Source organism: Planococcus citri, chromosome 3 (assembly GCF_950023065.1).
Source record: "Planococcus citri chromosome 3, ihPlaCitr1.1, whole genome shotgun sequence".
Lineage (NCBI taxonomy): Eukaryota > Metazoa > Arthropoda > Insecta > Hemiptera > Pseudococcidae > Planococcus > Planococcus citri.
This window is the reverse complement of record NC_088679.1, coordinates 8,847,389-8,873,290: the sequence shown is the minus strand read 5'-3', so window position 1 is coordinate 8,873,290 and position 25,902 is coordinate 8,847,389. Positions and strand designations below refer to the sequence as shown.

The following is a 25,902-nucleotide window of genomic DNA, read 5'->3' as shown; positions in this document are numbered from 1 at the left end:
CAATGTTGTTTTGCTTATGGAGCGCACATATTTCACTTTTGAATGTAAACGTTGCATACCTAATATGTAACGTAGATCAGCGTATTTTCAATTTGCGGGATTATTTTGGAACAAAATCATTCAAAACCATCTAGGAACATTTTAGAGTGAGATTCAAGCATGTTACTGTGTCGATTGAATAGACTATGAGTTATGACTATTTTTTATGAATCTTTGGGCAAAAAATGAGGAAAACAATCAAAATTTCACTAAAATTAACAGAAGTGTTCCGAAACAAGATTGTTTGCGCTCATACGCGTGTTTGATAGAGGTCATTTCCAGTATATTTACTATAATTTTCTTTTGTATTTGTGCCATTTATGTGGAATAAAGTTGAAGTTTTGATAATAGAGTTGCACTAATTCTGCCTCACCATGTACAGTCGGCCCCGCTTATTATGGATCCGCTTAATAAAATCACCCGTTTAATGTAATCAAATGGCTTGGTCCCGATTTTTTGTACCTAATTACACAGAAAATCACTCGTTTAATGTAATCAAACTCCCCGCTTAGCAGAATCATTTTGTGAAAATATTGAGGTATTTTTGGGAAAATGGCTTGTTTTTTCATACTTTAAATAAAAATTTTGGAATTTTTCACTTATTATTCTCTTATTTTTAAATTTTGATTTCTAACAACTTTCTCTCAAGTGATGATAAAGGGAAAAAGGTCTAAACATTTGAAAAATAGATATGTTATGTACCTAAATCGCGAATTCGGGAGTACCTATCGTAATTTTAATCCATCTTTTTAGTATGCATGTACATTGTGAATTTGTAGTAAATTTTTTTATGTGAAAATTGTGTTTTTTCAAAGGTTTGCTTTATAAAATCACCCGCTTAATAAAATCAATTTGCCTCGGACAAATGCGACCATAATAAGTGGGGCCGACTGTATATGGAGAATACATAATTTGTGAGACTCTGCAGCTACTTGCATCAGAAAGCACCAATGATGATGGCTCAGGCAAATGGCAGGGAGGAGTGTTGATTGGAGGTGTACAAATGTCAAACCTCCATTACGCTGATGACACAACCCTCATCGCCTCAAGTGTCAAAAATATTACCGGTTTGCTGAAATTCCTGGAAGAAGTTAGTGCAAAATATGGCCTGCTGATAAATAAAGCGAAGACGAAGATTATGATTGTGAATCGGCCTGAGAACAACTCGCCTGAGATCCAGGAAATTGAAGGAATTGAAGTGGCAAACGAATTTGTATACCTGGGAGAAGGCAATGAAGCCAAGAAGAGATGAAGAGTGCAAATCACACAAAGCGCCATGTCTCGCATAAAGAAGATTTGCTCAGCTGCAGTGGTGAGCAAGACCCTAAAGATAAGGCTTGTGAACACTCTGGTTTTCTCAGTGCTTCTCTACGCCTCAGAAACCTGGATGGTATGTGAAGGAGACAGAAGAAAAATTGATGCGCTCGAGATGTGGTGTTGGAGAAGAATGCTTTGGATCCAGTGGATGAAGAAAAGGACCAATGTCTCTGTTCTGGGAGAAATTAGTGTCCAGAAAAGGGTGTTGGTAGTGGTTCTCAGCAGAATCCTCAAATACTTTGGGCATGTCACAAGGGCTGATGCAATGGAGTCCCTGCTCATCCAAGGCAAGCTAGAGGGAACAAGAGGGCGTGGGCGCTCACCCACGAGATGGACAGACTCTATTTGCAAGACCTTTGGGCGCAGCTTCCCAGCATGCGTCAGGAGAGCCCTAAACAGAGACAGTTGAGGGGAGCTGGTGTATTGGGTCACAGAAACGGTGACCAGTGCATCATAATCACAATACCCCTGGAGGGGTGATATGGCACCACGAAGAAAATTTTTTCTCTACAGTACCCGAAGAAGTTCATTGACTGAGCTTATCTCCATGAAATTTTGGAATACCTATGGAATTCCATCAAGTGTTCTCAATGTTGGAAATTAAATTTTGAAAATGTCGAAATTTGCCCTTTTAGCCCCCCCTCCCCCATTTGGGGTCCCAAAATTTGAGGGGAAAAAAGGAAAACTAGTCTCAAAAAACCGAGTTTGTGAGTTGAAATGCATGAAATTCTTCGCCAAATTTACCTGAATAGCTTGAATCTGGCATATGCAGCTATAAACTCCATCAATATTGTCCCCAATCGATTCTGATCTATTTGCAGTAACACATAAAGGGTATAAACCGAAAGCTTATTTTGACGATGAGTATCTAGATGTGGTTGTAAGGGATAGAATGGAAAATGATAAATGGGGATATAGTATTTCACCGAGGAGTAGGACGACGACGACGATAGTCAAGAATAGGTACACATCTAAACATATCGAATTAATTAAACGACGACGCGACGTCTACGTTGTCGTGGTTCTCTCTGCTGCGAATATGATAATAAACGAAAGACGTAGACAGGCCATGAAGAGGAAGAGGGAAATTATCAGCGAATGCATGTATATAAGTACACATAGGTAGGTTTAGGTACATATACCTTGTCTCTACATACATGAGCTCAGTCATGGGGTGCATACGATATACCATAAACAACAAGAAATCCGTGCTACATGAGACAAGTAATGCGACATCAGTGACAGCAACGTATAGCATCGTGTAATATTGCAGAGTGAATTTCTTTCTCAGTTTCTCTCTTGTGTAAGTGTACCTGCGGTACAGCTATATTTCTACAAAAAAAAAAAAAAAATCGCAAGTATGAAAGACAAGCATAACCCACAACGACGGTGCAAATAACGAGGGTGTTATTACGATAAATAATGAAATTTACTCCACGTTCGTTCGTATGCATGTAGGTAAGTACTTTCCATTGGTTTTTAATGAACGACGGGGGTATCAGGATGAATGGCAGGCTAATATACATACGGTTTTTCGAATACTTCCCACGATGCGACGCAGTGCAAAGTTACTTTACTTCGCATCAGTTTTACCCCCAGCTTCATTCATCTGCTATACCGCATGGTATTATAACTTTTATATAGGTATTGTTTATTGAAAACTTCTCGCATATGGTGGAAAGTGAGATACTACAACGAATACACATTTATATGGTGCATACTGCATACCTATCTAGAGATCGTACATATAATACGTATCGAGTTTCATAAGCACACTAACAGAACGCGATTCAGGCGTCTGTTGAGCTCTTCTCTATTGCCTATGCTTAAAGTGTGTATTGGTGCTATTTAAAGTAATACACTGCCATACCTATAGGTACGTATGTTGTGAGTATACAATGCGGCTGTAATGCTAAAAGCTTTTGTAAAATTGTAGCCTATTCGCTCTGTGCTCGATGTTGGCGAGAACGATTAAAGCTGCGCCAATATAGAGTCCTGGGTCGTTGCTACAATCACGAAATGCATCGATTTAATACGCACATAGGATACAGTACAGATTAAGGTGAGCAGTATTGCACCAAAGTTCCAGCTTTGTTTTGAAATTTCAAGGGGTATATGCAAGTACATATGTACAAGGGTACCTTATCTACTAAAGAGGTGACAATACGCACAATTTACACATACATTCTGCGGTGTTTAAAATAGTAGGTACCTTACCTACATAATATGCACAACGTATCAATCATAAAGTTTCTTCTAAAAAGTGACAATGTTATTGGACGCGATAGACGATGCCATTTCCATTTTTAGCCGGGTGTGCCCTTTCACCTGTTCTCCCGATAAAAATTTTGCAGTGGTAAACGATTCGTCAATATTTGCAAACCTTGGTAAACATTGTGTCAATTTTTTCATCCATCTATCTTTTTTTCAGAGAGATGAATTTTTTACTTTAGGGTTACAGGAACACACGAGTATTCTTGCTTCCAAACATTGTGACTACAGAACGTTTTTGAACTTTTTTTCTCAGAACCTTCGCATCTTCAGTTTATTTGTACACAATTTCTATTAAAATTTTGTTTATCAGCCTAATAAAGTATGTACGATGGATCTTTCACCCTCAATTACTCCTTGGACAGTCAGATTTTTCAGGATACTTAGCCTCACTCAGTACTTGAATAGGTCCATGCAGCTCAAAATTAATTTTTTCATAACTCTTGTGACAAAGAAGGTACATATTTCAACCAGTGAAAAATTTTTGAACCGGACGAACCAAAGTTGATAAATTGTTATAAATACATATCTTTGAGTCACAAATGTGAAACAATCAAAATTCCAATAAATTGACCTAGAGAAAGCTTAGATTTGATTACATAATATGTAATAGATTATTTTTTACTCCCAGAATTTATTGAAAATAATTTCAAATCAGTTTGAGCAGTTTTTGAGTTTTCAGGAAATTTTTGAAAGTTGAAATTCCTAAAAAATTTACCCAATGAAGTTGGAAAGTTGAAATTTACTTTATATAGGTACCTTTATTTCAACTTACGGAGTCAATTGAGGGGAGGGGGACAAGTTCCGAGTAGTTTTGAAGCCTCCGGAGACTTTTTGAAAATACCAGTTTTGGAAAAGTTCCTAACATGAAATCTGTTCACATAAACTTTAGCACTAATAAGGGAAAGCCGGGTAAGTTGGCGACTGGGGTAAGTTGACGAATCGTGAATATCTCCCAAAATATTTCCATACTTATAATTACATGCAAATTTGAATTAGAAAACAAATTTTAAATTTTTTTTCACATATCGGGTAAGTTGGCGAATTCTTATCAGTGAATTTTTTCAGTAAATTTTACAGTTTCATTATGTCGCTAGATATGAACAAAATGCCGTTAGTAATGTATGGTGGCGATATCTCCGCAGTACGCCTCTAAATGTTGACAAAATCTCAAAAATTGTGTGATTTAAGAGAGAGTTGATTAATTTGGTGGGGAGGGGGGGGGGGGGGTAAGTTGGCGAATTACAAATACTTATCTTTCAACATATTTTTGTTAACATATACAAATTTTTACACATGATACTCCTGGCATGTGCACTTATCATGTTTTAACCTTTTTTATCCGACATTGCTTGTAAGTTGGCGAATTCGAGTTCTTTTACAATTTTGAAAATTACCTATGTGAAAAAATTATTATTAGACCATATTTTGATGGAATTCAGATAGCTAAAGGTTCAGGATACCATTTGCTGCTGAAAAATGTGTCGTATGTGTTATAAAAACATGAGATAAAGTCATCCAAACCTCAAGGTCGTCAACTTACCCATCTTTCCCCTACATGCGATTCGTTCTTATTACAGTGATCCATTTGACCGAATGGTCGTCATTTTTCCAAAATTTGTTTCTGCCAGTTTGAAATCGTTAAAAGAGAGGTGTAATAGTATATTACTATATAAGGGACGTAGGCAAGCCATGACTGCCGTGAGCGAATGATTGCGAACGAGCCGAAGGCGAGGGAGCAATCGCTCGAGGCAGTCATTGTTGCCTACGTTCCTTACATTGTAAGATATTTTACATTGCATTCGTCCCGTTAAATGTAAAATAACTGACGTGATTTTAGCTGACGGAATCTGAAATAGTATATTTAAAAATCAATTATAGAAAGCTGGAATTATTTATAGTCTTGTGCGAAATGAATCTCTAAAAGAAATACATGGTTACTAATTCGTTGTTTACACAAAATTTCATGGTGGTATCTTCTGTTTCTTATCTATCGTGTCATAACTGCGGGATAAATCACTTTCCAACCTTTTTTTATAATTTGTTTCTTTCTAACGTTTCTTATAATTTGTTTCATTTCATAATTGTTTCTAAAATGTCAAGTAGCGAAAGCGAAGAAACGGGAATAGTATTTTGGAGCAGTGCAATGTAAAATTCAGAACTACTGAACATACTTTGTAGAGAGAGGTAGGTGGATTACTTACCTCCCTAGAGCCGGACAGTATCAGTATTGTCCAGCTCTAGAGCCGGACAGTATCAGTATTGTCCAGCTCTAGAGCCGGACAGTATTAATATTGTCCAGCTCTAGAGCTAGACAATACAGTATGCTGTTAATGGCTTCCAACGTCCCTAAAATTACGTCAGTTATGGTACACTTACGGGGCGGGTGCAATGTAAAGTAAATTTCATCATTTTCAATTTTATTGGGTAAGATTTTGTGAAAATTCAAACTTTCAAAAATATGCTAGAGGCTCCTGAAGTGCCCGAAATATGTAGGTGGTTTTAAATCGTTTTCAATCGGTTCGGGAAGTGAAAATGGGACAGAATTTGTTTTGAATAAAACCACTACTTTTTCACTACAGCTGTCTTTATGAACCAAATTTTTAGAAAGCTCTTCACTCGACCCCCTCCTCACATGGAAAAAAATCACAAAATCACATTTTTTACAGGAAAATTTTCAAAAAAATTGAAATTGGAAGAAAATACCTACCTACTCCGTATGTAAGTGTCCAAAGTATTTCTTAATTTCAATTATTTTTTTCAATAATTTGAAGGTTTTTGTTGTGTAGGGTAGGTATTTAAATTTTGTCATTTGTTCATCACCTTTTTGACTGTTTTGAAAAAATAAATGACGCTAAATCTGTTAATTTGGATGGACTTTTTAGAAAATCTAGAATTTCCAAAATACACCCGAAGGCTCCAAAACAGCATGAAACCACCTCCAATCAACTCATCATATTAAAAATGAGGTTCTCAGTAAATTTCATTTCAACAACTCAATTGGGTAAAAATATATGTTGCGGAAATATCAATTTTCAAAAAATCTGCTACGGTGCTCCAGAACGACCGCTCAAAATTCTTTGAAACAATTTCCAAACGATTTGAAAATTTGAAAACAGGGTACACACCAAATTTCAGCTTTCTAGGTCTACTTAGTAAAATTTTGATTTTTTTCCATTTTTGACTCATGTTTAATTTTTCAAAAATTCATTAAAAATTAAAATCGTTTGTGTCGTGAACTAAAAAATTTGATCTACTGTGTCTAATTGCTATTTCTGAGGTTCTTTCTTTGCTATTCAATGATTGCTTAGCACAAGAGGTCTTCCCAGACTGCTTGAAACATAGCATAACAACCCCAGTATACAAGAACAAAGGTTGAAAAGATGACATCTCAAATTTCCGGCTAATATCTATAATACCAGTCTTTGCAAACATTTTTGAAAACATCGTCTATACTTACTTGTACACGGATTTCATCTTTTGTCAACTCCAAAAATATTATAAACCCAAATCAATTTGGATTCAGACCAAAACTTAGCACTTCAGATGCCATCTATGAACTAGTCAACACGATCTCAGACATGCTACAATAGTACTTATATTACTATACAAGAGTCGAACTGGAATTATTACGCATTGAGTGCATCTGATTGCTGATCGAATGAAGCTCATTCAGCATATACACAAAATGCGTAAAATTCCAGTTCGATTCTTGCATTAAAAGATATTTTTCATAATTAATGAAATGAAACAAACCAATTTACATTTATAATTAACAAAATACTTGATTGATTATCTCCTTCCCTTGGGTGTTTTTTTTTTTACCAATCGTTGCACATTAAAACATAAACAAGTTGGGAAAAAATACATTCAACTGTATTGGTATGTAATTCTAGCGTTTCTCAACATTTATCAAGTGTGTTATACCGACGTTTCATTGCATGTAAGTATTATGAAAAATAATGAAAAACCTATTGGCATATTTTGTGACTTCTCCAAAGCTTTTGACAGAATAAGACATACTATCCTTATGGCTAAATTAGAACATTATGTTATTCTAGGGGTTGCCAAAAACCTTATAAAATCCTACCTATCCAAAAGGACGCAAAGGGTAAAACTTGTCTCTAAAGAAGGGACTGCAATATCTGACCCAGAAAATGTTACCATGGGAGTACCACAAGGTTCAAACCTAGGGCCATATTTTTTTCTCATATGTGTAGGTAAATGATTTTCCCCACTGCACCAAAAATAAAACCATACAATTTGCAGACAAAAACACAGCAATAACAAAAGGAATAAATTGGACCCTAGCAGTTGAGGGAGCTGAGAAAACCCTCCTAGAAATGCAAACGTGGTTCACAATAAACAGCATGGAATTAAATCTAAAAAAAAAACAACAAAACCCTCAACTTTGATCTCCCCAGACATCTTAAGTTATCTTGGTCGTACCCAAACTTGTGAAAACACCACATTCCTTACTCGACCAAAATTTTGACTTCTCAGATTGATTTATGATATTGTTTGAATGTGGTTAATTGATAAGTTGAAAACTGCCAGTATATTTTTTGATAGTTAGAAGGATTTACTATTTGATAAATAAAATTGTCAAAATCCTGCTGTTTGCCAAAAATTGTAAAAAAATCCTCACTTTTTAACAAAGTTTCCAAACAAACTTAGTAGTTTTTTCAGAAAATTTCAAATTTTTCATTTTTTTAAAAAAATTGTTCAAAGATAGTTAGAAGGATTTACTATTGCCCCCTTTTTGCGCTTATATCGAGGTTAAGGTGGATATATGAATGCTAAAATCGACATTAGCGACCCTAAAACCCCTATTTCGATACCCACATTGAATTTTTCGAAATTGCACGTTTTGCACCCTCTCCCCAAATTGAGGGTTCATTTCGAAACTTTCTTTGGATGGTTCATTTCAAAGGTTAAAGTGAATATGAATGCTAAAATCAACTTCATCGACCCATATAAAGTCCTATTATATTTTGATATCCATGTTGAATAAAGAAAATGCCTAGCAAAATAAAATATTCGGCCAAAAAAATAATGCATTTTTAATTTTTTAGGCTCAAACTAAATAATCTGAGCGGCACGGTAGTGCCGCCCCCCCCCGCCCTCCCGTTCCGAGATTTCCATGGAAATCCGCGGAAAATTTTGAATTCTAAATGCTTCATAACACATCTACATGTGATAAGGAACATTTTAAAAAAAAAATTTAGCAAAATCGGTTCAGTAGGAGAGGCTGGCAGACTGTCACCAGATTAAACAAATTCTTTTAATATAGGTAAGTATATGATATGAAATGAATATGATGATGATGATGATGATGATGATTATTTATTATGGTTACGGTTAAGGGTTACGGTTATGACCCAAAAGAATAAAGGTTATGGTTAAAAATAAAGGTTACGGTTTTCTTTCATTTATCAAAAATTAATTGCCCTTGAATGTCAAAAAAGTGCGCCTGCGGCCAAAAAAACGAAAAACAACGCAATTTCACAGCCATTTTTTGAGTTTGAAGAAAATTTTAGACAAATGGAGTCCTTTTTTTCTCAAAAATCATAATAAATGTCATATTTTACACGAAAAGTGAGATTTTCACTTTAAAAAAATAACCCTTATGTACACGGAAAAAAAAATTATGGATAATTTTTACTAAGGTAAAGTGGGGTAATTCCGATGGTAAAATTTAAAATTTTAGCAATTTCTCATTTTATGGATTTCCTGTACATTTTGGGGAAAAAATGATAAAACAACTTTATTCCTACGTCCTTCAGCTACACATTCACTATATTGAAGAGTGATTTGTGCGGAGGCTTCATACATATAATTTAAAAAACATTTTGTAAGGTTGAGTTATCGGAATTACCCCATTTTTGGGGTAATTCCGATAATGAGTTAATTTGAGTTTTATAAGGAAAGTAATTTCTCCTGGGGTAATTCCGAGCCAGTAATGTTGAAATATACCATTTATTGCATACTTGGGTTTTTATTTCATGTTAATTGAATCATTAGAACAAAAATTGAAAATTTTTTACAAATATGCATTTTTGAGGCATAATTTTCCAAAACTAGACTAACTAGAGAAAAAAGCCCCCTTCTAAGGATTTTCGTTGATAATTTTGACCCCCCAAAACAATACTACACCAAAACAGAGAAAAAAACATTACAGGGCAATTTTGCTAGGGCTATCGGAATTACCCCAGGGCATGAAAAATGATCGACATGTTTAATAATTCAATACCACCAAACAAATAATTATAAAAGCAAAATCAAAAGAGGTACTGACACTTTAACACGTATCCATCAAATTTCAACTTCTAAACAGAATTTTTCAACAAGTTTTCAACAGTAAAAATGAGTTTCAAAAATGCACTGTTTTTTGCGGCAAAGGTTTTGGGCATTCAGATTTTGAACACTGCACAGACTTGACAAAATGGAGCAGATGGACCATCTGTTCATTAATGGGTGTAGGTTAGCACTAAAACTATCTACTGTCTTCATCATTTGTGCCAAAATGTGTTTTGCAACAAAGCTAGGGCTTGCTATCGGAATTACCCCACTTTACCTTATTTCATACAGTAACCGGATCCCATTCAAAAATATTGCGATTTTTACTATGAGATTAGTAAATTTTACTATGAGAGTAATAAATTTTACCTAATTCTATAGGTAAAATGTATTTTTTGGCTGAGTAAAAATCACTATTATTTTTGGATTGGATCTGGTTACTATACTGAAATAGTAATTTTTATTGTTTTTTTTTTTTCAGTGTATTTAACCAAAACAAAAAAATGAATCGGTTAAGGTTATGGTTAAAAAATTTCAAATCAATAATTTCGGTTATCGTTACGGTTACGGTTACAGTTTTTGCCTCATTTTAGAGGTTAAAATTCATTTCGGTTAAAAATTTCGGTTACAGTTTCCATCCCTGAAAAAAACAATAAAAACATCCACAACATCCTATCAGTACCCCACAAGAGAAATAGAAACAACCTTGCAGTAAACTATTTCAAAACAACAACTATACCATCCAACATTGATACCATGGCAGCAAAAATCTGTAACGCATTATCCCCTGATCTAAAAAACATCAATTCTACAAAAACATTAAAAAAATATCTGAAAGCATGGCTAGAGCCAAAGGCTTTCTACACAGTGCAGGAATTTCTTGAACTTTGTTAACTCTGTGATTATAAGGTTTAAGATGCATATATGTAGAATGTACCTACTACCTATACCCACATTAACTTGTACAGTACAGAATAAATAATTGAATTCAATTGATGCTCAGATCACCTCAATTCAAACCTAGTAGATAATTATTTCAGCTTATTTTCAAATTCCGAGATTTTAGAATTTTTTTTTGATTTGCCATTGAAAATAAAAGGACACTACGTAAATTTTCTCATAAGATTATAAAATTACTTACTTATTCTCATACTCGAGTTTGTATTCTACCATTTTTGGAAGGAAATTTGTACTCACCTGAAACAAGAAAAATAAAAATTAAGGTGGATCAGTTAGTTATAAAATTAATAATAAATCAACAGATATAATATGAAATAATAATGGTCGAAGGCCAAGGTAAAAATTCGGACGATCTCGACGCTTAATAAAGAGCTATATAAATGAATATTCACAAATATAGTGCTCATACCTATCATAAAAATCGTAAAATTGATTGTGAAAATCACTCAAAAATATCAAAAATTGATGGACCATCAGAAAACGACAAAACACTCTAGGTTTCCTCCTGAAAATCGACTAAAATGTGTTAAACCCTTTGAACAGTTCGAGAATCAGCCACTATGTGATATCCAGCTGCCCAAGTCGACTTCTTCGCCATCTAGAAAAATCAAAAATCACGCTGGCGGCCACAGGATCGCTCGAAATCGTGAAATTCAGAGGTTTGAGTGGTTTTCTTGTGAGAAAAATCAATGCAGGATTCTCAAACTCACACATCATCGATTAAACACAGAACTGCGAGGAAATCGACCCAATGGGGAGGGCCAGGCAGGAAAGAACATCGAGGCAAATTAACTAAAACAAATTATGTACCTACAAATCTCAATAAGATCTAAAAATCACGTTTTCATTTTCTTTATCTTTAGCCTAACAGTGCCTACGCGATGAAGTTGGAAATTAAGTAGAGGTATCTCTATAGCTTTCAACTATCGATGGTCGGAACGAAAAAAAAAGCTGAGAGAGTACAACTTGGCCGTACGTGAAAAACATTTACAGATATTTGTTTTTTCTTATATATACGTGGTGTCGCTGTTTCTCGCTTTCTCTAACTTATCGACTTTCTCACTCCGGCACACACATGCTTTTTATACACTACACAACTAAGTTAAAACGTAAACTACCATAAAATAGAAAGGAAATACGTCGTATTCTGCTCGCACACACAACGCCGAAAATCAACATCGTATCGTCTACAGCCCCGGCTCGTTTCGCTCCACCTTAATACTCAGAGAGCATCAGCTTTTGCCAGTTAATTAATTTTCTTTTAATGCGACAACTCGCTAAGAGAAGAAAACAAGTAAAACCAATAAAAACACGAAGTTAAATTAATTATCCTTCTTATAGTCTCCAACAGTAGACGTATCCTGTCGTCGACGTCGTCGTCAGCAGAGAATACGTATAGAGTATTCCCCCCCCCTCCACCTCGAATCAGATCCCCTGGCTCTCAGTCTTTTTGACGTCGACGTCGTCGTCGCCGCCACCGATTTTCACGTGTTCCACATACGTTCATGGTTCACGACTAAGAGTAAGACACGTTGCCTCTCTATAGGATAGCTAACCTATTCGCTGTGTCGTACTACTTGAGCAAGAATCCTCCATTAACCTGCGGTTGTGGTGGTAACGACGATACTTTTGTTCGATTAGCACGCAATGCTCTTCTCAAAAGCCTCAAATTGCCTATCGAACTCGAAATTAACGGTAATTTCGTTTCAGCCTACTTTTTCCCAGTCGCGATAAACAATGCTGCAAAAAGTTATACTTACTCGTACGAGAGCTTTTATCAAAACCGGAACCGAGCCAATCGTCTACTACTACTTAGTATTTTAGCTTTTTATTTTTGTTCTTTTTCTTTACTTATATATACCAGAATGTACAAGAGTCTGAGAAAAAAAAAAAGTTTCTACTCATTTATCCGGTTATGTGGAGTCGTATAATGCTACATGCAGTAAACAACAAAACACCGTAGATATATCCTCTGTACTTTTTTTTTTTTTTTTTTTCGTTTGTTAAATGCATCGTGTTCTTGTGATACTGTTTTCCCCTTTTGCTTTCAACCAGTATAGCAGTTTTCACTTTTAAAACACCGCCAAAGTACTCGCATTACACACATATCCCCAAGTACTTACTCAACTCGGTACATTTATACTTACTCAACGAACAAATTTATGACTTTCGCTCCGCCCAATGTTATGGCTTTAAATAAGTTCAATTGTTGTTACATGCATACGCGTATGTGAGCATGCTAAATGTTTGCCTTTGCTGCTCGATTCTTCGTGGTTATTATGCATTTGTACAATGCTTTCAAGTTTTTACTCTCTTATTCTTTGTAGATAGGTACCTTCTACTTAGGTAGGTACTTATTAGCTATTTTAACTTCTAGCTTGTGTAAATATGAGAACTGGCTGTTATATTTTACTCATTCGCAAACTTAAGATTATGTTTCAAATTTCATCAAATTGCTTATAATTTGGTTTGTGGTACCCTTTAAAGCCCCTTTACTGATGTATATGTACTTACTTATTTTTTAAAATTTGTTCTAGAGAGATCTAATATAACTTTCAGAACCTGTTCTAATGTTCATAAATGGAAAGCTCAAAATGGTTGGGATTTATTGTTCTCTCTCAGTTTGGTTTCTTGGAAGTTGGTTCATCCTAAACAACGTTGGACTTTTCTCAAAGGTCATTGACCTTCGATAATTTGAAAAAAAAATGCATTGGCTAAAAATTTATGTATATTGAAATTTGAGAGAGTGTAGGTATTTGAAAAATAACCAATGAGTATTTAATAGTACGCCACTATGGTGGGACAACTTTTGGAAAATTGGAGGAGGGATTCGATAAAAAGTTGTAGAAGGACTTCAAAAGACTGTGTGAAAAATTTTGTATCCCCAACTTGAACCATCACATTTTCACACAGGGCGGGGTTTCAAATTTTACATTGTAAATAAAATAAAAAAAATTATTTAATTGATCATTAGAAGTGAGAAGGACTTTTTTGATATTTTTCCACTCTTACAAGGGTTTTGCATGGCTTGTGAAAATGATACATACGATTTTGAACCCATTCAAAAGTTGTACAAAATCACCTACCTACTTAAAATAGTGAAAACATTTCAAAAATTGGCTTTTACTGACTTTTCTTGAGAAAAGTGAAGTATACTGTACTTGTTGCGATGGCGAAAGTTGGGCCAGGCAGTGACTTTTCTTTACGTTTTGAGGCTCTGGGATCACGATGTCGAAAATTCAGGTTGCCTTATATGTACAAGGTTCATAATAATATACCCACCATTCCTAAAGAACCTTTTATTATTAACAAGTGTATCTGTTTTCAAACGAATTGTTTACATATAGTACAAATTGATTCAGTTTTCAGTGAATTGTTCGTGGGAGTATTAATTCATACAAGGGAATCATTTATGAACGAATTGATTAATTTTTTGAAAGAACCATTCGCGAACGAATTGATCAATTCTTCAATTTATCAATCAATTCGTTCGCGAATGATTCACCAAAAATTATTCAATTCGATCGCGAACGATTGGCCAAAAATTATTCAATTCGTTCGTGAATGATTCACCAAAAATTCAGTAAATGAATCGATTCGTTGACGAATGATTCATCAAAAATTACTCAATTTGTTTGGGAATGGTTCATCAAAAATTGAGTAAATGAATCGATTCGTTCACGAATGATTCATAAAAAATTATTCGATTCGTTCGCGAATGATTCACCATAAATTAAGTAAATGAATCGATTCATTCACGAATGATTCATCAAAAATCATTCAATTCGTTCGCGAATGATTCTCCAAAAAATTTTCATTTTGGGCGAATGGTTTACTAAAAATTATTCAATTCGTTCATGAATGATTCACCAAAAATTCAGTAAATGAATCGATTCGTTCGCGAATGATTCACCAAAAATTATTTGATTCATTCGCGAATGATTCGCCAAAAATCAAGTAAATGAATCGATTCGTTCACGAATGATTCATAAAAAATTGTAATAGATATATATATCATTATACCGTTATAGATATAAAGATTGGATGTATCACTTATAGTAATAGATCTAGGAAATATCACTATAGGTGATAGGTATTTGCCCGAGCTAGGGTAGTGGGATGTTATCCTCTATTTACCTATTACAGGTATCAATTGCTCCCTGCAGATGAGGTATCAATTGATAGCTACCACACCGATGCTTCAGATGCTCACCTCCCCCGCATTCCTACTACTGGGTGTGTCTCCTACTACTTACGTCGTCATGCTCGCGGAAACTAGAGCTTCACCGCATGAGTGGTAGGCGTACCGTTATGCCACTTAAGTCATAACGGCCCTACCGATTACCTGGAGGGTACGAAACCACCTCACAAAATCACCATGGGGCTAGCCTACGCAGGACCACTCCCTCATGGATCGTTTGCACACCCTAAGATGTGCCCTAGTGCTGAATACGCGAAACGGCCAGTGGACACACACCCGAAACGGCCAACTCCGAACATACGCCTTTCACTTCACGTACGCGGCACTCCCTAAAGACCTGGGTCTGCAGACGATTCCCTTGGCAGCATCCACGCAGAGCATGAATGGGGCACACCCTAACAGACTATTTCCCTAACGACTGCACCCCGAAGGGTACACGAGTGTGCCGAGACAGGCCACGATGATGGAATTAACCATCAGACAAAGACCACGAAAGCACTTGCCCTATGTCAGATACACTGCCTCGACAGCAACGAACATAACCGCGAACCACACCACATACAATGTCACCGCAGATGGCGACCTTGTAAAGGCGAGACAGCCCAACACACACGGAATAGCACAACCGAAACACTCTACTGCTCCTAACCAGGCAGCTGGTGTGCCAGGTCCGGAGCAGTAGCGAGACAGCTACAGGGTGGCCAGAAATATCGGGTACCCCTAAGAAAGTTTTTCATTAAAAATATAGGTTGGCAACGTGAAATAGATGCATATGATTGGTGGAATGTTATCTCTCCAGTCCAACAACCAATCGTGTGTTATCATTATTATCATTCACTGTGACCAACCGAAGTATTTAGTTGGAAAACTTTTTTAGGGGTACCCGATATTTCTGGCCACCCTGTAACTACTAACGTTCTAGTCTCTCGTAACCTCGCGCTTCGGCTCGGATACTGCCACGTAGCCATGCCCATCGGCGTTGCTAGTGGGAGCTAGACGCAGTGTTACCACTCATACGTAACCGTAAAGTACCGCATAAACATGCTGGCCATAAAGTATATCACAAAATTATTCGAATCGTTCGCGAATGATTCACAAAAAATTATTCAATTCGTTCGCGAATGATTCATCGAAAATTATTCAATTCGTTCGCGAATGATTCATCAACAATTATTTGATTCATTCGCGAATGATTCGCCAAAAATCAAGTAAATGAATCGATTCATTCACGAATGATTCAGCAAAAATCATTCAATTCGTTCGCGAATGATTCTCCAAAAAATTTTCATTTCGGTCGATCGCGAATGATTTACTAAAAATGATTCAATTCGTTCATGAATGATTCACCAAAAATGCAGTAAATGAATCAATTCGTTCGCGAATGATTCACCAAAAAATATTCAATTAGGTCGCGAATGATTCACCAAAAATTATTTGATTCATTCGCGAATGATTCGCCCAAAATCAAGTAAATGAATCGATTCGTTCACGAATGATTCATAAAAAATTATTCGATTCGTTCGCGAATGATTCACAAATAATTATTCAATTCGTTCGTGAATGATTCACCAAAAATTAAGTAAATAAATCGATTCGTTCGCGAATGGTTCGCCAAAAATTATTCAATTTGTTTGTGAATGATTCACTAAAAAATTCAATTCGTTCGCGAGTGATTCACCTAGAAATCAGTGAATTTGTTCAATCAGTTGTGAATGATTCGATTCGATTCGATTCACTTCGTTTGAAATCAGATCAATTCCTATACAATTGCAGTTTCACAAAGACCGAATCAATCGTAAATTAATTGATCCGTTTGCGAAGGATTCACCAAGAAATCAATGAATTTACCTATATAATCACGAATCGTTCGTAAATGATTCGATTCGATTGTCAGTTTAAACATATCAATTGCTATACAAATCAACAAATGTTTCAAAAGAAGTGACTGAATTCGTTCGTTAAAAGATGTATTTTTTGAAGAAAAGTCGATCTTCTCACGCATAATGCGTGAGTGTTTTTTTTTCAACTTTTAAATGAATAGGTACCTATAATGATCAATGGACGCAGGGAAATTTTTTTTGATTTATTTTTAATGTGAATTTTAAGACCTGAAACTCCGGTAGGAATAAGATGGTGGTTCAAGTAATAGATCCGAAATTTTTCTTACAGTCTTTGAGTTCCCCGTACAACTTTTTATCGAACTCCCTCCAATTTTCCCTCAGAAAAGTCGAAGTCGATTCATCGTACTCCACCACTATAAATTTTGGCGAATTTCAATAAAATTATATTCAATCTTTTTGAACTAACTGGGGCGGAAATCCGAATTTTCGGTGTTATAAAGTCGTACTTCTATCCTGAAACACCTAAACATTACCTACATAATACATCAAAACTGAAAATAATTCCCAAATTCAGCTCTTTTATACTTATACCAGTAAGTAAGTACGTAAAATACTCTCAGGTAAATGTACTCGCTCATCGAGAACCAGTACTTAGTACCTAGATGGAGTGAAGAGACCTCCGTGTTTTCGTTAATTGAAAAACAAAATATAATTCGTAATGAAAAAAACAAACCCAGCAGAAGAATCAAATTAAACCCGTTGAAACGAATAAAAGAAACCAAAGCGACATTTTCCTTCTTTTTTTATCCAACCATAGCGTAACTTACAAGGAATCGAAAATGTTAGATGAAATTAACTTTTAGTACAACCGGAAAATTTCCATTATAGAATGAAATAGCTATAGAAGAAAGGGGGAAAAAAAGAAGGAAAGAAAAAAGCTCGCTAAACAACCGAAAAAAGTATCAAAAAGCGAGACAAAAAGGTTAATTTGGTATGTGTAATTTTATGTTACAGGGCACTTTTGCATACCTACACTTGGAACAAGTTTCGCAGAATTACATAGAATGCCAGAAAAAGGTGAGTAACGTTTTGTTTAGCTTCCTGTTGTAATAGTTATACTTTTGTTTAATTAGTAGATGGATATTTCATTGATAAATACGTCTGTTGTAATTTTGCTTCTAAAACTTTTAAGTTTTCCTATAGTAGTACGTATGGAAAAATGTGAAATGTCTGTTCTTTTGCTGACAACTTTTTATTATGGCGTGAGTATCAGATCGATATACCACATCGTCAAAAATTCTTTCCACTTCTGTGTCTTGGTATTCTATTCTTACCGACTATATGTGCAAAGAAAGTTGATTTACAGCTGCCATTGGTCTTTTCCCCTCCTTTCTTCTTATTTTCTGCAAGGTGTGCAAAATGTGATTAACGATGAAAAAGAATTTAATTTAAATACCGAACAAGTTATTAGCGGTAGAGAAACACTCGGTGGTTGAACACATTTTATAGCTCGTATTTTATACTCCGTCATTTAGTTGTTCTTTTTCTTTCGTTGTCTATCTGTCTTTTTCTTGCTCTCGGTGTCTGGATTTTTCGCTTTTTCATTGTTTTTCGTATCTCGTTACCAAGTCGCAGTAATATGTATAGAACGAGTACTAAATTATTAAACAATTTAATTTACTCCATTAAAATTATTCCTTCTCGTTTTTATTCTTTTATACGAGCAGGAAGAAAAAGGATAAAAATGGCAAGATTTACGTTAATCGTTTTCCGCTGCTGCTGAGGCAATAGAAAACATTCTTATTTCCGTGCAAATGGAAATTTATACGTATGAATTTAATGTAGGTACGTAAACATATTACTTTAAATGCTACGTTACGTCGCGTCGTTTTACTGGTGTTGCATTTTTACGCTAAATGCATATGAATAATATACCTACGTGATCCATGAGATAGTGTTGATATTCTCTGTATTGAGTGAGGATATGAGGGTGACAGGGTTGAGGAATGAGGATGCTTCGAATCATGATTCGAGTAATTTTTTCAGGCGTTATTCTTGATCAGTGATTCCAATTATTTTTCATCTTTGATCTCGTACAATGATTCATAACAATTATGAGCCCTGAAAGAGTCACGTTCACAATACTTATACAAGGGACCCTCTTGAGGTGTCCGCCTCCGATTTGAACGGTACCGCGATTTTTGGAAAGAGCATGTTCTAAAACCACCAAATCCAAATTTTCAGCTGCCCAAGTTCATTTTTCGATTTTTGGCGAATTTTTGAAAATAGTTCGCGGAGGTTATATGTAGTACTCGTATTGTGATGCACGTATTTTGCTGTGTTCATGGCAGCACATATGCATAAGAAACGATTTACAATTTACCTATTCGAGTGTTTTTATTTGTAAACAATTAAAATACTGCGCGTCGGGAATGTAAATAGTGAAAAATGTGAACTATGATGAGTATGAACGATGCTAACAGCTATGTACAGTGACATTGTGAAACAGAATAAACTTCAACAAAATTACGAGAAGTATGTAGCTCACTATCAAGCCAAGTCAAAAGAGGATGAAAACCATCTCAGCGAACAAGCATCATCAACAGACGAGTCAGAGGAAAATCATAGCAATATGACAATAGACAGCATTAAATCTATCCAGTCAAAAGAAACGTACAGTGAAAAACTCAAAAAGAAACGTATTCCACCTATTTACATAAGTGGAATCAAAAATATTACTGAATTTACTGCAATGTTGGAAAGCATGGAAGAGTGTGAAACCCCTACAATGCAAACCCTCTCTAATGGAGATGTTAAACTGGCATGCTCAAATGAGCAAAGCTTTAGAGCAGTGTATAGGGCACTGGAGGCTATAAGGAAGAATCCTAGTCACAAAATGTATGGAATTGGGCACCATACATATCAGTTGAAACAAGATAACCCCTATCAGGTAGTTATAAGAGGGCTACACCCCTCCACTTCACCTGAGGATATCAAATTAGAATTGATTAAAATCGGACATGATGCCATTAATGTTACTAATGTAATTATTAAAACAGAGGTGAAAAAAGATGTATCTGGAGAAATTGTGAGTAAGAAATCATATAAGGTGGCATTACCACTCTTTTATGCATATCTCAGCCCAAATGAAAACAACAAGACCATTTATGAAATGGGGTTCTTGTTGCACACTAAAGTGAAGGTAGAACCTCCAGCAAAAAAGAGGGAGCTACCTCAATGTAAAAACTGCCAGCAGGTTGGTCATACCAAAACATACTGTGCAAGGAAACCCAAATGCGTTAAGTGTGGATTAGACCACGAAACAAAGCAATGTAGGAAGAAGAAAGAAGACCCAGCCAAGTGTGCCAATTGTGATGGTAATCATACAGCCAACTGGAGAGGGTGTCCAGTATATCAAGCAAAAATTGCTGCTATATCTAAACCAAAGATGACAGTAATTGATCGTGTCAAGCAAAGGACCACTCAAAGCTAGGAGCAGATAACAACTCAGAAACCTGAACAAGCAAAAATTGTCAAAAGAAACCTTCCAAAGAATAACACGGATGAATTGGATGAACCAGTGGAACCAGAAGAGCAGGCGAGCTTAAAAGACATTTGGGAACTGCTTAAAAAAATGGATAAAAGAATTTCTCAAGTTGAAAACACACAAAACAAGATTAAAGCAAAGAAACATCCATCAGTTAAAACCTCACGACTTAGTCATAGATATTATAAAAAATAAATAGAGTACTCTCACTGGAGAGACTTTATAAAATAGCAGAGTATACTCTCACTGGAGAGAACCCTGCACATGTCATGTAACTAACTTGTTCAAAGTCAGAAATATTACTTATTGAAGATCTCCTTAAGATTGTAATAAACCTTGTTAAATAAAATTTAAAAAAAAAAATTGAAAATCCAAAATTGACTATTTTGGTGATTTATGCTTTTTTTAAAAAAAAAAAAAAAAAATACATAATCAGTAAAAATGTTCAAAATAAGTCCTACAACTGACATTACCCCCAAATCCAAATTTCGCCATTTCCAGCCATTCTGGAGCCTCCAGCGCTATTTTTCAATTTCTCCAGAATTTTGAATTTGCTCCAGAAGGCGTCAATATGAAGTTGGGCAGCTAAAAATCGAGTTGTGTGTTATACTCTATCTGTTTAACGAGGTTATCCACATTTGAGTCGATTTTGGGAGGGACACCTCAAGAGTGGTTTTTTGACCAGCTTTTTTCAGAATAAGAAATCCAAAAAATCAAAATTTTACCGTTTGCGAAGAAATTTTCCAAATTTGTGCGAATCGCTGTACTTCGAACACAACAAACCCCCCGAGACCGAGTTCCGCCATTTCCAGCTATTCTGGAGCCTCCACTGCGATTTTTAAATTTCTCCAGAATTTTCAATTTGCTCCAGAAGGAGTGAATATGAAGTTGGGCAGCTAAAAATCGAGTTGTGTGTTATACTCGACCTGTTTAACGAATTTAACCATATTTGAGCCGATTCTGGAGCGGACTCCTCAAGAGTGGGTTTTTGAGCATCTTTTTCATAATAAAAATATCCAAAAATTAAAGGGAGGCCCAAGAAAGGCTGGAAATGGCTAAATTCTCTCTCGTGTGGTTAATTAATGACGAAATACAGCGATTCGCGCAAATTTCAAAAATTGTCTCACAAACGAGAAACTTTTGATTTTTGGATATTTTTATTTTGAAAAAAAGCTGGTCAAAAAACTGCTCTTGAGATGTCCCCTCCAGAATCGGCTCAAATGTGGATAAACTCGTTAAACAGGTCGAGTATAACACACAACTCGAATTTTAGCTAGCCAACTTTATATTCACGCCTTCTGGAGCAAATTAAAAATTCGGGAGAAATTGAAAAATCGCACTGGAGGCTCCAGAATGGCTGGAAATGGCGGAACTCTGTCTCAGGGGGTTTGTTGTGTTCGAAGTACAGGGATTCGCGCAAATTTGGAAAATTTCCTAGCAAACGGTAAAATTTTGATTTTTTTTGGATTTCTTATGAAAAAAGCTGGTCAAAAAACCACTCCTGAGGTGTCCCTTCCAGAATCGACTCAAATGTGGATAAACTCGTTAAACAGATAGAGTATAATACACAACTCGATTTTTAGCTTCCCAACTTCATATTCACGCCTTCTGGAACAAATTTAAAATTCTGGAGAAATTGAAAAATAGTGCTGGAGGCTCCAGAATGGCTGGAAATGGCGAAATTTGGAATTGGGGGGTTAATATCAGTTGTAGGACTTATTTTGAACATTTTTACTGATCAAGTACGTACTTTAAAAAAAAAAAGCATAAATCACCAAAATAGTTAATTTTGGATTTTCAAAAATTCGCCAAAAATCGAAAAATGAACTTGGGCAGCTGAAAATTTGGATTTGAGGGTTTTAGAACATGCTCTTTCCAAAAATCGCGGTCCTGTTCAAATCAGAGGCGGACACCTCAAGAGGTTCCCTTGTTAGGTATAACTATGCTTACTATTTTTGATCATTGCAGCTGTGCGCATTAAATAAAGATAAATTGGGGTCAGCAAAAAGTATGGGGGAGGGCAGCAAACTCCCGGTACACGTTCCCGCCAACCTGAGCAATGGAAATTTTCAAAAACTGGCATCTGTCTTTCAAAGACAAAATTAATCTCCATCGAGGCGATATCTTACCACCACCACCTAATTTTAAACTCACCTTACCTTTTTACTTGAAAATAAACCAACCTCTATTCTTACTGTAGTAGGTACCACAAAGATTCGAGTATAACTTGAATCAGAGAGCGAAAGCGATAGAAAGAGAAAAGCAGAGTGTTTCGCGCTCGTTATACGAATAGTTAGGATACGTATTAGACAAATGTTCTTCCCGCCAGTGATTTATGAATATTTAGCCACCCCGGTATAATTTTATTCGCCGCCGAACGATATTCTCTACCCCTATCTACATTGTGCGGATTTTGTGAAAAGTAATAAATCATACATAAACGAAGTTTCCTTGGTAGTACTGGGCTCCTACTCTACAACACTATACTGGCTGCGTTGCGGTTTTCGAAACATTACTCAAAAACGCACACACCAAAATAGATATTACCTATGTAGGCAGGCAGGCAGCTATACTTCGCAATGGTACAGCTGCCCGTCGTGTAGTTTATTTATTAATTTTTACGCGACCACTTTTGGCGGTTTAAATCGGCTAATTATAGTGGTTTTCTACGCGAACAACGACGATGGCGCGGTCTGGGGGTTCTGCGCCAGGAGCACGGCGAAGTGGATATTTCAATTACCCTTCGAGTCGCTTTTCACTTCGTCTGGTGCTGCTGGCGCGCGTGATGAGAGAACAATTTGCAGATTAGTGCGTAATCTCCTACGAGTATAATCGAAGAAAACGTCGAAGACGAAAGTATAAAATATGAACGGTGGGCGAGCACAAAGCTGAAGGGGGAGGGGGATACAGAAATGCTAGATGAATTTTCCAACTTGTAATACACACGTCAACAACTATTATGTACATAATTATATTCGATGAAATTATTATATACGTAGGTAGGTAGGTATACGATTATTGCGCATTGTTCGACAAACGATAGACGCCAGAAAATAGACGTCGAGAACGAAATATGGGCGAGGGGAGGGAAAAGAGCGCGACGCAGACATCATATATACTACGTGTATTTAACGTAAGCTTCATTAGTAAGTTTTAATAAGCTTTTGCCGTGTTATCTATATTGATAATGTAGGTGTGTATGGCGTTAGTTCTCGGTACAACATAACGCAGCTGGTGGGTTGGGGCAAGAGGGAGCGTGGCGCATGTTCCAGTTTAACATCGGAACGATATGACTGCTGCGTATAAATCCGAAATATTAAAGCTTTGCCACGAACAAGAGAACAGTAAAAGTGGAGAAAATATGGTGGGAAGATGAAATTTGTGTGCCAGCAGAACCTACTTGAGCATCTAACAGGACGTCTTTTAGTCCAGGAAAAATAGCATTCCATTGGGAAAAGTGAGGTAGAAAGCTGAATTTTGGTATACTGATCCATTTCTTTGTGCTGAACACGAATCCGATGAGTCCCCGGTCGTCCCTGGTGAGCGTTCTCCCCTATTGTGGATCTAAGCCCCCCAAAACCAGTTTTTTGCAATTTTCTCCCCCGCGTTGCATTTTAGCAAAAATGAGGTTAGATACAAGAATCTACGTCAAATTTCCGATCTAGTGATTTATCAACTTTCCTTCTACCCCCAAGGGGGGGTGGAACCACAACCATTCAAAAAAGGGGGGTTCCCTGAAAAATACATAAAGGCTATAGGCGCCTAAGAGGGGTGAAATGATCCCCGAAAGCGTTTAGCATGAAAGGTGGGTACCATAGAGAAACCTCCACGCGAAAAATTTCAGATCCACACCCCCTCCCTTTATTTCAAAAATTCGTGAAAATTGAGGGGGGCTGAGGGGCTCTGGAGAAGGGGTAGATGAGTGTAGCAGAAAATCGGAGGTCATATTCGTGCTCAGCGGTATCGAATCATATGAAAACGACACCAACATCATCAAAATAACTATTTATTTCGAAAGTCGTGAAAATTGAGGGGGGCTGAGGGGCTCTGGAGAGGGGTAGGTGAGTGTGGCAGAAAATCTGAGGTCATATTCGTGCTCAGCGGTATCGAATCATATGAAAACGATACCCTACTCATTGATAGGTATTTTTTTCAAAATCCCCATTTCACCCCCCCCCCACGATACATTATTCCAAGTTTTCACCACGGCGCACCAAAGCTAAAATTTCTAATATAGTATATGATGTTAGGGGGCCAAAAATACATCCAAAAAACGTGTTTACAAAATTATACCTCGCAATCTTGATTGTTAATAGGCATAAAAAAATGAAAAAAACGCCATTTTGAGGGGTAAATATGAGAGGAGGGGGTTGAAAATTTTTGAGGGGATACCTATCAAGGATATACATAACCTCCAGAAAAATTTTCGAAATCGGTTGGAATAGGGCTGAGAAAAGTGTTACTGAAATTTCAAAAAAGGGGGGTTCCGCAAAAAGGGGAGGTGGTGTGGATCTGAAATTTTTCACGGGGTAGTTTCTCGATGGTACCCACTTTCAATGCTGATATCAACCCGAACATTCTCGGGGCACATTTCACCCCTCTTATGCGCCGATAGCCCTTTTGTGTTTTATAGAAAACCCCTCTTATTTGAATGGTTCCTGCTCCACCCCCCTTGGGGGTAGAAAGAAAGTTGATATATCATTAGATCGGAAATTTGACGTAGATTCTTTTATCTAACCACATACTTTTCGCTAAAATGCAATGCGGGGGAGAAAATTGTAAAAAACTGGTTTTGGGAGGCTTAGATCCACAATAGGGGAGAACGCTCACCAGGGACGACCGGGGACTCATCGGATTCGTGTTCAGCACAAAAAAATGGACCAGTATACCAAAATTCAGCTTTCTACCTCACTCCTGGACTATGGAGGCAATGTGAATTCTGAACGTATTTTAGGATTTAGTAATTTAGAATCAAAGGCAAATTCTGAAAATTGATTTGAAATTTTGTACATTTGAGGAAAAAGGAAATTCTGAGAAAGTAAGTACATGAAATTTTGTAATTTTGAAGCACTGAAAATTCCAAAAATTGGTTTAAAGTTCTGTACTTTGTAGATAATGTGAACTTGATAACTGATAAGTATGAAATATTGTAATAATTATGAAGATAACGATAATTCTGAAAAATTAGAGGCAATGTGAATTCCAAAAATTTAGTAAATGTTTTGCAATTTGTGGACAATATGAGCTTGAAAATTGATTTGAAATTTGGTAATAGGAAGACAATAAGAATTCCGAAAAATAACCTATTCAAAATTTGGTCATTTAGAGGCAATGTGAATTCTAAAAATTGATGGGAAATTTCATAACTCAGTAGCACTAGCAATGCAAAATTCTGAAAAGTTATTTAAAACTTTGTTGCTTAGAGA

The 25,902-nt window shown here is 36.3% G+C and overlaps 1 protein-coding gene across 2 annotated transcripts in view; it reads right to left on the bottom strand.

Annotated features, from left to right (window-relative positions):
* Positions 1-25,902, bottom strand: part of LOC135840158 (neuroligin-4, X-linked-like) — a 642,239-nt gene that overhangs the window by 392,824 nt on the left and 223,513 nt on the right. The gene's annotated exons all lie outside the window — the stretch shown is intronic.